The sequence below is a fragment of the Zootoca vivipara genome, chromosome 6 (assembly GCF_965207765.1).
Source record: "Zootoca vivipara chromosome 6, rZooViv2.hap1.1, whole genome shotgun sequence".
Taxonomy (NCBI): Eukaryota; Metazoa; Chordata; class Lepidosauria; order Squamata; family Lacertidae; genus Zootoca; species Zootoca vivipara.
This window is the reverse complement of record NC_142589.1, coordinates 31,916,494-31,932,686: the sequence shown is the minus strand read 5'-3', so window position 1 is coordinate 31,932,686 and position 16,193 is coordinate 31,916,494.

The window sequence follows — 16,193 nt, the reverse complement described above, 5'->3', positions numbered from 1 at the left end:
TCGCACAAACTCTCCCCGCACTCCTCCAGGAGCTGGAAAAGGGACTAGTTTAACCTCTGCTTTGCTAGTAAAACTGAATTACTGTGTCGCAAAAATGATGCATGTCTAAAAAGTGTGTCACCAACATGAAAAGTTTGTAAAACTCTCCCTAGCTTATGGCCCATGTGCTGGCCCCAGAGACAGAGTTTAATTGGGAGAGGGGGACATAGGAAGGCAGACCCCACCAAGGGTCTGTGCTATTTTTTGCAGCCAGCTCCTATTGGGTTGAAGCTTGCACAGTCCTCTTAATATGTATTATTATAATAATTATTATTTTTTATTATTAATTTATTAGCACTCTCACCCATTATATATTAATATTATATTAAATTATTAAATATTATATTAAATTATTATTATTATTATTATTATTATTATTATTTATACCCCACCCATCTGGCTGGGTTTCCCCAGCCTCTCTGGGCGGCTTCCAACAGAAGTACTAAAATACAATAATTTATTAAACATTAAAAGCTTCCCTAAACAGGGCTGCCTAGAGAGTCAATTCCTCTGCCTGCCACTTGGATGTATAAGACTGTGGTCTAACATTCTTCTTTCCAACAGTCTCTAGGTCTTGTGTGATCTCTTCCACATTTTTGCTGTTCCTCCATTCAACTGGTCCCTTTCTCACATACTACACAATCTTCTGTTGCTGGGCATCCATCTCTCTCGGGAGACTATGGAGGAGTGCACCTTCGTGGGTGAAATCAAGTCACTGGAGAGTTACAGCGCTTGCTGTGGCTGTAGAGGCCAATACAGGAGAGACCTGTTTTGTTGCAACTGGGGCAGATGAATGCATCCGGTTGTGCTGATGCACGGTGCATCTGAGCGGTCATGCCTCCTCTACTCATTGCTACATGACCTGACTGATTGTCTCCAGGTACTGTGGTCATCTGCAAGGGATTCCCACACGTCGGGTTTAATGTTGCCAACCTTTATGTCACGTTTGGAAACATATTTGTAGCACAGAATTGGTCTCTTATAGAGATACATACACAGTATTTTCCTCAGACAAAAGGCTGCTTCCTGCGGAGAATGATAGAATTTGCTGATGCTCAGCAAAATGTACGTAGTCGCTCTGAAGGGAACTGGAAATACAAAAGCACATCATTGTCATTCCTGCCAGCAAGGAAGTCCTTCCGCACACTGTTCCTCACCTTTATTAGGACTGATTCGTAAAATATTAATGGTTTCATCAGAACAAAAAAAAACTCCTGGGGAAAATGAGTCAATTAGTACTCTATGTATCATTTCCACCATGACGTAGAAATATTTCATCCTGAGCACCCAGGCACTGTGAATTAACTATGAGCTGTCCCCTTCAATGCAACCCAGATTCTCTTCTCCCTCTTTTCCTTTAGCCTACCAGAAGAAGATGGGAGGACATAACTGATGCAGGTTCGTGTTAAGAAGCCTGCCAGGGAATTGTATAAGCCAGGCATCCCCAAACTGCGGCCCTCCAGATGTTTTGGCCTACAACTCCCATGATCCCTACCTAAGAGGACCAGTGGTCAGGGATGATGGGAATTGTAGTCCAAAACATATGGAGGGCTGAAGTTTGGGGATGCCTAGTATAAGCCCTGTTCATAATTAACCAGCTCCTGGTAGAGCTTGAATTAATTTTACAGATAACACACTGCATAGCACCAGTTCACTGCTGTAAAGTTCTCCCTTTCTTTCTTTCTTTTACCATTCTCCTTTAATAGGTGAGAAAAGAAATTGAAAATATGAAAATTAGCAAAGGGAAAAGAACATTGGCAACAGAATTTGGGGGCTGTTGGTTTTTTTTTTTTTAAAAAGCATAGAGTATAACATATGCAGCTGTTTGGCCTAGTTCCTGGGACCAGCTGCTGAGATGCTTGTTTGAAGGTCAGGGCTATCCCAAATTCCTGAAGTGTTTATAAGTGAGGGCTGAAGTCCGGCTCCAGCCAAGAAGGCTGAAATGCTGTGACAAAAGGCCATTGGTTCCAGATGCCTTCTCTGAGTCAGATACACTAAGAGGAACAGTACTGTACCTTCCTTCAAAACTGGATTATTACAACCATGGACTGATTTGCTGCCTCACAGAGTTTATGTGCTAGTATGCTGCAGTGCGATGAAGAACACTTTCAGTATGCTAGATAAATATGCTAACTATACTTGCAACTATACAAGTATGCATTCCTTTGCATTGTTAAACTGTTAAAGCACATCTAAATGGTGCTGCTTCCACAAGAGGGAGCTACAATCTAATTTTATTTATCATCAAAAAAATGAGTTTTCAGAAGAAACACTGTGCTTAATTTCTAACAGAAGACATTTCATGGCTCAAATGCATTTAGAAGCCATGGATTAAACCTAAAGACTTTTGTTTTGGTTAGTGGTAAGAGGATGGTTCACTGTACATGCTCAGATGCACTCTTCTGAATCATATTCTGCATCACTACAGAAAAGAGGTTGTGGCTCTAATAGTAGTTTAGTTTAGGACGGCGCCTAAACCTCTCCAAGGAGAATTTCGGTCTGAATTTGGGAAGGAGTGGGGAAAGAGAACAAGGGTGAAGGGAAGGGAATTTCTTCTTAATTTTTTTTCTGGCAAGTGGTTGATACAAGAAGAATATTTATGGTCTGCTTTTTCTGGACAAAATCTTCTCAAGACCCTTTGAGATGATTCAAATTTAACTTGGTACTGTAGACTGGTTTCCTACCTTCCAGAGTTGCCAGAGCTCAGGGACACATCATGCAATGCATAGTGAAGCTATGGAACTCACTCCCACAGGAGGTACTAATAGCCAGCAACCTGGATAGTTTTAAAAGACTATTAGAAAAATTAAGAGAGGACTATTGTAAGCCAAAATAGCTTATCTCCTGAGTTTATGCCAATAAAAAACTCGGAAAAGCGAGGAGTTGGGATTCCAACGTTTATCGTAAAGCAACAGGTTACAGTCGGATAGTTCTGCGAAACTGCAACCCCACCCAGTGGTCCAGGCGGTGGTATTTATAACATTTCAAACAAAGCATTTCAATTTTCACCATTCATATACTTCATTACCTCATTTCATGTTTTACACGTGCACAATAAGCTCTGGCAATTTGTGCTGATTCAGGTTTGATTCTCACCGTGTTTTTTTACATTGTACATCTGAAGAAGTGTGCATGCACACGAAACCTCATACCAATGACAAACTTAGTTGGTCTCTAAGGTGCTGCTGGAAGGATTTTTTTAAATTTTGTTTAGACTACGGCAGACCAACACGGCTACCTACCTGTAACTTGTTACAGTGTGCATGCACAAGAAAGCTCATACCAAAATAAAAACTTAGTTGGTCTTTAAGGTGCTACTGAAGGAATTTTTTTATTTTGTTACAGTGTGTTACCTGTGCAAGTTGGGAACCTGTGTTACTTGTAGCCATTTGCACCATGTAGCAACTTAAGTTCTAGCTTTGAGCTGTATCTTTGTGATTCACATATTAGCTGTATTTCTGCCCCAATTTGGGGGCGGGGCAGCAAGTTGCAAAATAATCAGTTTCATAAAGCAACAGGTTAACATAACGTCTCTATTAGAAGTGCACTCAGGGATTTCCAGGGGTACACATTATCACATTTATTGTGGCCCTTTGGTTTGTTATGTAGGCATACTCATGCCTAAGTTCTTTTTCCTCCCCAGTGAAGTAGGAGGTCAGCTGGCTGTCCTGCTGTACGATGACCGATTGCTTGAAATCATCTCAGTCTGCTGCCTAGGAAAAGAAGAGGACATTCTTCTGAGTGTCCCAGCACCACTGGGTGCTGCTGAGCCCGATGGCATTTTGGTGGAGGGCTTCAGCCAGGAAGAACTCCATGTCCAGCTAGCTTCTGTCCTAGCTGGCCTGCAGAGCTGGAAGAAAGTGGTCCGCACCAAGGCTCTTCAGAAGTTTTCAGGCCTCCTGTTGGAAGCTAATAAACACCCTTCTGTGGAGCTTCTGGAATCCATCCTGGGCAAGATGGTGGCAGTCCTGGGTCTTTGTGTGCTAGATCCAGATGCCGGCTGTTATCGTGAAGCAGCAGAGACACTCTGCAACCTCCTGTCTGTCATGCGGCACAAGGAAGCCATGCCGAAGGAAACAACCTGGGGCTGGGAGGCAATCCTTAGGGCTCGGTAGATCCTCAACCCAACTGGAGGACCTTCCCCAGTGTTATTCCTGCATAATGGCTATGTTCTTGCCTTTGGTGCATACCTGCCTCCAGAGCAGCTCCTAGAGGCAGTGTGTTACCTGGCCACTGAAAATGCCACTGAAAATCCATGCCCTGCTCCACCAATTTTTGGACGAATTCAGTGGGAAAGCTGTGCAGGTCGAGCTGCTGCTGGAGGCCTTTCTCCAAAATGCCAAGGGGCCCTCCATGGAGCAGCGGAAAGTGGCACTCTTTGCCTTTTCTGTGTTGGCAAAGCAGTGCCTGGAGACCATGGTGGGATACCTGCTGCAGTTCCCTTTGAGTGACAGTGGCAAGATCTGGAAGGTGGTCCTTAGTTCTGCGGATCGCCCTCACTTGATCCATCTGCTGATCCGATGAAGGGCCACCTTCAAGGAGTCCACCACCACACTATCAATGGCTATTTAGCCAGGGTGAATATGCTGTGCCTCCAGTAAATGCTGCTGAATGTTGCTGGAAACCACAGGAGGGGAGAGTGCTTGGATCCTGCTAGAGGGTTTCCCACAGGAGCGTGGTTGACCACTGTGAGAACAAGATGCTGGTTTGAGGGACCTTTGGCCTGATCCAGCAGGCTCTTCTTATGTTCTTCCATTCCAGGAGGGTGTTGAGCAGGTCTGATGGTGTGTGAATTAGACTCTAGATTCCATTTGCTAGGGAATGTGGAAGATGGCCCTGGGTCGTTTGACCCTTAAATTAGTTCTCTTTTCCCCTCCTATAAAAACTATGCAAGACACTCTCTTTGGAAGTTTATAGAACCAATAACTTGTACTTGCAGATGCGGATTAAAAACACAAAGCAGGTGGATGTTTCTTAAATGTCAGGAATGCTTTGATGGTGTTTCCTGCTTGGCAGGGGGTTGGACTGGATGGCCCTTGTGATTCTCCAACTCTATGATTCTATGATTCTAAATATGTCTTACATAGGTCAAACTGTTACAGACTTACTCTCTCTGAGGCTGACAGCGGCACAACACAGTGTACCTGCTGTTCTTAACTGTTAACACTGCCCTGCTAACTGCCATAACTGCCTCAGATATATGACATCGCAGAGTTCTGTAGTTCTTGCTATTGACATAGCTGTCAAGTTTTCCCTTTTCTCACAAGGGAGCCTATTCAACATAAGGGAATTTCCCTTTTAAAAAGGGAGAACTTGACAGCTATGGCAATTGGCCCTTTACTTATGGATTTTGGATGCTAGCATCCTACAGCTGAGGAATGAGGAGGGATGGCTGTCTGAGAGTGCCAAGGGCCAAATGGATAGGACTTGAGGGTCACATCTGGCCCATTGCTCTGTGGGGCCACAACCATGTATTAAGGCCTGCATTTGTTCACCAGCGAGTTCTTTAGACCTGGTTCCCGTTAGCATTTCAGCCGGAGCCTGCCAAGGATCTGGCAGCTTCTCACTTGAAGCCTGGCCTGTGTTTTCTTACCACCTGGCCAATCTAACCCTGCTCAGTCATGCAGAGTGGCAGTGCACAGGGCGGACTGGAGCCTTCCAGTTTACATCTTGTTTAGTCTGTTCCTTCAGCTCTGCTGCTTAGCCTTCCTTGATGGATGCCTCGTTCCCAGGCAGACTCCGCTGTGCCTAATTGGAAGATCTCGCAACAGGCAGGCAACAGAGGAAGAAACTGACAAGGCAGCCGAGCATCAGAGTAATGAGCCTACGGGACTGCGGGCTGCTGAGCCGGCTCATGAGAAGTCGGGATAAGGAACGAGTGCAAGCGAGTTTTGGAAAATTATGTGGGAAAATATAACAGAAGATTTTGAAAAATCACATCCCTATCTCAAAGCCATATACCAAAAGACTGCATATTTTAAACAATCAAATGGTGTGTTGTGTTTTTTTTATTAAAAAAGACCCTATTACACATATAAAAGCAATTGCATACACAGTATAAAACAATTTAAGATTCACATATATATTTTTTAAAAATCTCCACTTCAAAAGCTTGTTGAAATAGGAAAGTCACTGAGTGAGTGCTGGAAAGACAATAGTTTGTAGGTTCCTTTGACTTATTTTATGAGTAAAGTGATGTAGTAGTAGTAGTAGTAGTAGTAGTAGTAGTAATGTCTGATCAAAGGGTTGATGCCTACATGATGTGGAATGGACCTCTTAAAGAGACAATATCTGCAGGATGCCCTCTTCTGCAGAGGTTTGAGTGTACAAGGGATGAGAATATCTTTCAGGTATCTTTGTCCCAAGCTGTGTAGTCCTTTGCATGCCAGTACCACCAGCTAGAACCTAGCCCAGTGACATAGCCTCCTGTGAATAAACAACACTGTGTTTACTAAATGTATTTTGACCACATGAGAAATAACAATAGGGAGATTAGTTGCTTCAAAGTGGATCCAGATTTCAGTGTTTCAGGCTTCTTTATACCACGGCTTCTGCTTATATAATCTTTAATTAAAGAAAACAGCGTAAGAAAACCCTCAAACTACCAGACTCTGTGGGTCAGAATGAAAAATGCCCTGATTAAGACCGTTTCATGGTGAAACATCCACCAAGAGCCCCACCTGGTACCTTCCAGATGTTTTAGACTCCAGCACCCATCAGTCCCATCCAACATGGCCAATGGTCAGACCTGATGGGCGTTATAAACCAGCCACATCTGCAGAAGGCTGTTCCAAGGCAGCCAAACATAATCGTCAATGTAGCCTGTGCTAAGTTCTTTGTGGATAAATAAATGCAATCTATACTACTGAACATTAGAAACAACAAACCCCCACTTTGGTTTCACTTTAGAGAAACAACATTCTCATTGGTTTGTCCCTTAATCACATTTCCAAAGCAGAAAGAGGAAAAGAAGGAAGTTTAGGAATGCTTTTTCGTGGTCAGCCAATACATTCCCCCAGTGTCCTTCCCTCTCTTTTCCTAATGCACAGGCTCTGTTCCTTAAAAGGTACAGTGGAACCTTGGTTTTCGAACATAATCCATTCCGGAAGACCGTTCGACTTCTGAAACGTTCGAAAACCAAGGCGCAAAGGGCGGTCAGCAAATTTACAGAGAAAATTGAGAAAAATATTTACAGTGGTACCTTGGCAGAAGCCATTTGGCTTCTGAGACACATTGAAAAATGGAAGCATTTATTTCTGGGTTTTTGGTGTTTGAGTTCCGAAACGTTCGTCAACAAAGGCATTCGAAAGCCGAGGTAGTACTGTATATTTATAGTGTTTGGGTGTAACTCAGTTTCTTGAGAGGGGCTTGCATGGAGGAGAGGACTGTTGATGGTTACTAGCCATCATGGCACAGTCAGAGGCAGGGGTGATTCTTAATGCCTCTGAATGCCAGTTGCTGGGAACCACAGGGGAGGAGAGAACTGCTTGCAAACTTCTCATAGGTATCTGGTTGGCCACTCTGAGCTAGACGAGTCTTTGGCCGGATCACACAAAATTTCCGTATGTTACTTATTGGCATAGATATTGAAAATCTAGCAAGCAGGTTCTTTATCACTCTTCTCTTTTAAAAAAAAAAAGCAACAACCAACATATATCAAGCTGGGTTGGAAACCTCAATTATGATAGGAAATCTTGCAATGATACAGTTCAGACATTTACTGACCTCCTGGCCCCTGAGCTGCTGTAAGGTCCTGTCTGAGATGTTTTCTTGTTGATTGATGCATTTCCCCACAAAAGCTGAGGTTACAGGGAGGGCAATGGAAAGAGAGGCCTCCACACACACAACCTTCTACTCCACCCCTTGTGCTGAAAACAGATGACATTTGGTTGCAGCTTTCTAATTCGTCACCTTGACGTGTGGAAGCATTTCCCTGACTGCTCTTCCCTCTCTTCCTTTAAATTCCTTCTTGAGCCCCACTTCTCTTTTAGAGAAGTCTTCTCTGGCCCCACCTTCCATTCCTCTCCTTTCCAGGTTCTCTACACACAGTGCAACCTGTGCAAATCTACTCTAGAAGCCATATTATGATGAACGGGAGGGTGAGTTAAGTGTGATACGAGATTGCAGTCTAACTTGCTCTCCTCTTCAGATTTCTACTATTAATATTCCCTCAGTTCTGAACTCAGCTGCTTTGTATTTGCTAGTGACTGTTAAACATTAAATGCTGCATTAGCCTATAGAAGCATTAACATAAACCCATTTCCTACTTTCTAGAAAGGAAATTATATTACTTTGTCCACAGTTTTAAATGTGGAAGCGGGGGTCGGGTGGCAGCTATTGGTTTGTTTTGTTCTGTAATTTTTATTACATATTTTGTGTCTTTTGTCTCATATTTTTTATGCTGTGAACCACCCTAAGATATTTGGAGGATGAAGGTATACAAAATTTAAAAAATAAATATCGGTCTAAGCATGGAGATCAAGTGATGGAAGTCTGCTGCACCTGTTGTACTTCTGACTGCCAGGCATACTGGAGCTCTGCTGCACATGGGTTAAAGAGATGTTTGTGTGAACCAGTCTTATTTGCCAGTCCTGGGTTTATACATTAATTGAAATGCACTTCTCAATGGATCGCACACATCTCCAAACTCTGCAATATAGTTTCAGGGTGTTGTGTATTTTATGTATTGAAAAGCATTTCCGGTATTTGAAAATGCCAAGTATTTGAGGCAAATAATGCATGAAAAATGAAAAACAAAATGGATACAATTTAAATGTGCATTTTTCATGTATTCCCCCCCCCAAAAAAAGGAACAGAACAGTCCTATGATTGAGCACATGAGAAACTAACATGGAAATGGGCTGATCTACCAATTATTGCTACTGGGAGGTAGCGGGTTGGAGTGGCAAATATTGTTGTTGTTTAGTCGTTTAGTCGTGTCCGACTCTTCGTGACCCCATGGACCATAGCACGCCAGGCACTCCTGTCTTGCACAGTGGCAAATATACCACCACTCAATTACATACGTAAAATAAAAACATAATATTTGCTGCCATTAACAGCATTGCTGGAATGTCCTTGGCTTTTTAAACAGTTCTACACATTTGCTCCCTCCTCTGTTTTCCAACCACAACCATGAAAGGGTTGCTTCCTAAATTATACATACTGTGGGTGCAGTCAGGAGTGATTAAGGGCACTGGGCAACCTCCTCCACCCCCTTCCTGTCTTTTTTTTAAAAAAGGAGGGGGAAGCTTTCCTGGGGAATCAACGCTTGCTAATCTTTAGAAAATTACTCTAACAAGCTCCAGGCCTGAACAGCTGGAGTCTAGCTCACTGGCTTCTGAAAGCACGCACAGGCCATTAGTAGAACAGGACTTTAATGAACGAAAAAATCTGTCCCAAGCCATGGCTTTCAGGCCTCTGCATCTGACATTCTGATTAAATGTCAAGCAGCCAAAGAGGAAAAGATAAGCAATGCTCTGGGCTCAGGCAAGAGGAGGTGCAGCAGACTTCAGAAATCAACAGGTGCTAGATTATCTCTAACCCCAACCCAACAGTCAACAAGGGAGGGATGGGGGACAACAGAATTGCTTTCTGGGATAGGGACCCTCCGGACTGTGGGTTGTATGTGGGAGCTCATGGGACATCTTCACCTGACCCTCAGCCTCCCTTCCTCACACTTTAGTGGTTTCTTGCACATTATATAGATAAAAAAAATTCTTACATTTATATTCTACCTTTTCTCCGAGGAGTGCAAGGTGGTGTATGTGATTCTCCCCCATCTTTTTCCTCACAACAACCCTGTGAGGTAGGTTAGGCTGGGAGAGGGCGACTGGCCCAAGGTTACCCAGAGAGCTTCATGGCCAACTGGGGACTAGAACCCCAGACTCTCAGGTTTTAGTTCAGCACTCTAACTCCTACACCTCTTGGGCTTTCTCTAACCCACTACATCACACCGCCAAAGAGGACACATTTTGCTGATGTGCATGTATGGATGCAAATTTAGAAATATTTACTTTAACTTAAATAGAAGTACAGTATAGTGCAGGGGTGGCCAACTCCCAAGTGACTGTGATCTACTCACAAAGTTAAGAACTGGCAGAACCTCCTTTTTAGGGGTTCAGGTCAAAGTTGTTGAACTTTTTTTAGGGAGGGGGAAAGCCACATTTTTAGGGGTGCAGGGCAAAAATGATGAGCTTCTTTTAGGGGAGCCAGTGATCTACCACAGACATCCAGTGATCTACCGGTAGATCACGATCTACCTGTTGGACGTGCTTGGTATAGTGTATATCTCCATTGTGGGGAATGTGATGACCAGCTGAGCTATTTGGCAGTTCAGCCTGCTTCTCAGCTGCTAGCTGTTTCTTTCTTTGTTTGTTTAACAAAATGTATACACCATTTTATTGCATTCAAGACGCTAAACAAGTTTTACAAAAGTATAAAATAAAACATTACAATTCTTGACTAAATACAACCCCAGTTAGAAACATGTACTTAAGAGATAAAACACACATAACTTCTACATATCTGGAGAAGTGTGCCTAAAGAAAAATGTTTTAAGCAGGTGCTGAAAAGAGTGCAGCAAAGGCACCTGGTCAGAATCAAAAGGCAAGGGGTTCCAAAGTGTAGGTGCTGCCACACTAAAAGATGGATTTCTTACAGGCACAGAATGGGTATTATGTGGTAACTGCAAAAGTGCTAGTTCCTCAGATTGAAACAGTTGAGTGGGCATATATGAAATAAGGTGATCCTGCTAGTAAACTGGATCCAAACCACTTATATACCAACAGTAACCCCCTGGAATTGACCTGGTTAGCAAATGAGTGACCAGTGCAGATCTTTGAGCAGAGTTCTTACATGTAGACAGCGTCTCACTCCTGTCAACAGCATTCTGCACTAACTGCAGTTTCCAGATCAGGTGCAAGGGAAGCCCCACACAGAGTGCATTGCAGCAATCCAGCCTTGAAGTCAGTAACTCCCATGTGGTCAAGCTCTCCTGGTCCAGGAATAGTCGTAGCTTCAGCACCAGGTGCAGCTGGTATAAAGCACTCTATTGATGAGTGATTTCAAGGCTCCTGCTCTCTGTGCTTTCGGCTGTATCTACCTTCAGTCATGTTTAGAGTAAACTCATTGAAATTAATGGACATGCTGACCAACCTTTGTCATTAAAGCAGATTTTGATGGGACAGTCCTTCAAAAAGAGAGCTCCTATAGAGAACTGTTCTCTGTAAAGCAGGACATTATCAGGAGAGAGAGAGAGAGAGAGATTTGCTTTAAAGCCATATCCGAAAGAATTTGTATTCCTTGGCTTGCACAATTTCCATATGGAGTCTTTTCTCAGAGGACTTTCAGGAATCCTGCCCTCTCAAGCTATGGTCACTCCACAGTCTTTATACTTGGCAGTAGATGGAAAAGAAAGAAACAAAGCACACACACAATCTTGCGTTTGATTTTGGGATGGTGGCGTTACAACGTTTAGTTGTCTAATCTTTCAAGGAAGTTCTGGCAGAAGGTAAGGCCTCCCCCTGTCACTCTGGCAGCCAGCTCAGCTGTCCTAGAGTGAGAATTATGCTTTCATGTTTGGAAGCAACTCCACAGCCATAGCAGCAATGTCAGTTTTGACACACACACCCCGCCATGCAGACATACAACAAAGAAAAAGGAGGAGGAGGTATTTGAAGAATTTACCAAAAGATATGTCTACTGGCCATAAGCCATGACAGCTAAAACAATGCACCTTGTAAAAAAAAGCAAGGTTGCCAAATGATCTGCAGGGAAATGGTCTGGCCTGATCCTGTGCTTTTGACCGTGGTTTGATCTGTCAATATGATGCTTTTTGCAGCACAAACGTCACCTGTATCCTTGACTAACCTCTGGACATTAAGCCGATGTTAAAGGCTCAGCTACAGAGGCTGGCTAGGATGGATGCCAGAAGCAAAAGGTGTATCGTATTCAGGAGCCTTGGCAACCCATCCTCATTCGATCCCCCTGTTAGACTATAAGAAAGTTGTTTCAGGCCTTTGTTGGGAGCCCTGATAGGGAACTGTATAAAGTCTTGCAGATAAAAACCTTCCATAGTTTAACAATGTGCTGTTTGAATATGTGCTGTTGGTATCTGAAGAAGTATGCATGCACACGAAAGCTCATACCAATGACAAACTTAGTTGGTCTCTAAGATGTTACTGGAAGGAATTTTTCTATTTTATTTTTATTCTGTTTGAATATGTTCTGTCTTTTATCTGCCCTGAATCTACCAACATTCAGCTTTCTTGGATGTCCACAAGCTTTAATGTTCTGAGAGAGGAGAAAAAAACTTTTCCCTATCCACTTTCTCCATGTCATACATAATTTTATAAGCTTCTATCATGTCTCTTCTTGCTCAACCAGAAGGCATGAGACAGGCCACATTTGACAGGAGAAATTGAACTTGATGGAACTCTTGATCTGAGCCAGCAGTGCCCTTGTATTGTTTTGAGGAACCTGCTTGTCTCCAGGATGAGCAGAAGGCTCCACCCAGCACAAGACAGCGTTTCATCTGGAGATCTTGGAAATTCCCATCTGCCAGTTTTATGACTTTCCAGACCTGGTCTCCAGCAGTAGCCTGACTATAACCAACACTATAAATCAACTAAATACACACAGGGAACTCATTCTTTTAGCAGAAACCATTCTTAAAATAGAGAGTAAATTTAGTTACTGGTTAGAAAATCCCAGAGGCCAAGATCTTCTCTTCCTGACAGTTCAAAACATACCTCAGCAGCTGCAGTGTGTCAAATGTTAGGCTTTGTGCAAGGCACGGAGCTTTAATGCTCATGCATGCAAATTAACATGTATGCACAGGGTCGGATTTAGGTTTGATGAGGCCCAAAGCTACTAAAGGTAATGGGGCCATTATATGTCCAGCTATCCTTTGTCAATGACAAATTGTCGCTGTTTTTTGTGTTGAATATATGCTATATGGTAATTTATGGACCTGATAGGTATCTAAAGCCATTTGCACGTAACAAAATATGTACATCATAAGAGCCTACACAACACAAAACACTGTTGTTGTATGTAGGTTTTATTTTATTTGTTTTTATCTTATATTTTGGAAATGCACATCCAGGTTTTTTTTCCTTTCCTTTTTTGGGGGCCCCCAAGAGAGTAGGGCCCTAAGCTATAGCTTGTTTAGCTTATACGTACGGTAAATCCGGCACTGTTGCATGTTAGAAACAAGATAGTGGGAAGAGATCGTCTCATGTAGTGTAGTGGTCAGAATGCTGGATAAGAACTTGGGAGACCAGGCTCAAATCCACACTCAGCCAGAAAATTCACTGAGTGGGTAACCTTTGGGCCGGTCATCGTCTCCCAGTTCAACCTACCTCACAGGGGGTTGGGATGACAAAATAGGGAGGAGCAGAACCATGTTTTCCTCCATGAGCTCCTTGGAAGATATATCTAATAAATAAATGGAAACATCTGTCTGTCCACTCACAAATTTTAATTTCTAGAGGTGCCAGAAAGGGAGTTAATTCCTGAAGGATGATGTTTGGAGCTCATGTTAATATTTTCAATAAGGCATCCACAAATGAAGACAAAAAAAAAGAAGATTCAACAATGCAAGACCTGAACATGGGAAGAAAGGCTATCAATGACCACTAGCCATAATGGCTATGATCTTTCTCCATGGTTAGAGGTGGTATGCATTTGAATAGCAGTTGCTCGGAATCATAGAAGGAAGGGGAGAGAGCTGTTGCACTCAGGGCATTTGTTGACCACTGTGTAAACTAAACAGGCTATTTGCAGTCTTTCCTGACCTTCAGTTTCTAGATGTTGGTGGGCTACAACTCCCAACATCCTTGGCTAGCAGGACCAGTGATCAGGGATGATGGGAGTTATAGTTCAGAAACATCTGGGGACCCAAGGTTGAGAAAGGCTGCCTGGAGGGGGGGGGGAAGCTGTGCCTGTTAAATGACCATGAAACTGATGTTGGTTTATATGCAGAAGAAGAAATTAACTTTAGTTAAATGGTGCCTTGCATAGAGCAAGCATCTAGTTGACTTTGTATAAAATAAGAACGCTTATATTTATTAAGGGAAGTACATTATTGAAAGGAAAGAGTTCTATCCTAATCAATTATCTAATTGGACAAACAAAAATGCCATGCTTGCCTCTTTGTTTTCAAAAGATAGATCCACAGAAAAGTGTGTGAGAGGAAGGAGGAAGTTGAGACAGGATGCAACCTAAGACGTATCAGTCTAAACATCAAAGACACAGAGAGAAATCAGCATAGGGATAGGGGATAGTCTGGGAAACTGGCTATCTGTCTTAATCTATCTGTCTTAACCCATGCAAATCTCTCTCAGCAAACTGAGTTGTGCTCTGTGGTGTAGATATGCTCTTACTGCCTCAATCTGTCTCCCTTATTCTCAAATAAATTCTGGGTGATTATATTACCCATGCATGGAATAAACAGAAAAATTCCAAAGTTAATTCTAAATTTAGATAAGTTGAAATGTTTGCCTGTAAGCATCTTTAAAAGGAAAAGAATCAGGCATGTGTTGGTGACAAATGTTTAAAAACATGTGCATTGATAAAGCTTGGCTGAGTGCTCCGGAGTGGATGAAATTCACATGGCGTGAGAGGAATGAATGGCTTAATGGAGAGGCTGGAGTTTGCGTTCCTATTGTGGGCTTTTATAAGTGAGGATATGGGGTGCTTCCAGGCCGTCACTATGTTTGTGCAGGATTCAATCACGTGCTGATTTGGAGCTGTTGCGGAACAAACTCTCAAAGATCGTAGAAGCTCCCTGCAGATGCATAAAGAGTGGATAATCATTAAATAGCCAACATTATACAATCTCTCTGTACATGCTCAATAGACAAGTCATCTGCAACAACCCTCAATCACACATTGGCAATTACAAGTTGCACAAATCCCAGAGTGGTTTAACAATCAGTCCCTCTTCCCAAGGGACTTTGGGAGTTGTAGTTCTTGGAGGGGAATATGGGTCTCCTAACAGCTCTCAGCACCCTTAACAAACTACCCTTCCCAGAATTCTTTGAGGGAAGCCATGATTGTTTAAAGGGGCATGTTATGGCTTTGAATGTGCCTACTGTGTGAAGAACTTGCAGCATAGCACACCCATGAGAAAATGCCTGTTTGCAGGGACACTTAGGAAGAACGCTAACAGAACTAAATAAATATGAAACAATACTAAGATTATTCAGTTTTACAGTGGTTATCTTGGTTATTTTTATTGGTTATATTTTATTGGTACTGCCATTCATTCATTGGTTTATTTATATGCTGTTTGGTCCAAAGGCTCCCAAAGCAGTGGACAGATTAACACAATAGTACCACAAGAAAATTACAGCAGATACAAATGCAAGAGTACAATAAATCAATAAAATATGTAAAATAGAAAAGAAAAAAAAAACCCGACAAGCACCATCTATCACACTTAATACATTCATGAGCTTCATATGTGCTCACAAGTGCTGTGTGTTTGCTTGTTTGTTACTACTACAATTTCTGTTAAAATATAGTTGTTAGTCACCCTGGGCTCCCTTTTTGTGAGGAAAGTTGGGATATAAATGTGTGGAAATGAATAAGCAAATAAAAAATTATTATGGCAGTAATTACGTGGAATGTTTGAAAATTTCTTCCTGAAGACTCTGGAAAGCTTTTTTTTTTGCTAAGATAGAAATATTAGCGAAACAACAATGTTGTAAAAAAAATGGGTTGCCTTCAGAGATGCATTGGCAAGCCTTGGCAGGAGTGGAACGTGGCAGTGAGGACATTTTCATAACGCTCTGAGGAAATGTCAGGGCAGGAAGGAAGATGAGAAGATGGATGAGGCAGTTAACGCCAAGGCAGCCTTTGCTCCCATTGAGCAACTCCATGGTCGGACATGACCTCTGGACCCTTGGATGCCCTCGGAGCAAAACCCTCAACAGGCATCATTGACAGAACATTTTTGTCTTCTATTCTGGGTGATCGACTGCAGTGATGTCCCCATTCCTGACAGGACCAGGCTTCTTTTGTGACTTGCTACTGTTGGGTCAGTGGTGTAGTGTACTGTACCACCAATGCCATGTTCCACTTAGGTTATTTGAGGTATGCGGTTTTTAATGCTTCAGCACAGACGTTTCAGAACATTGGGCTGTATA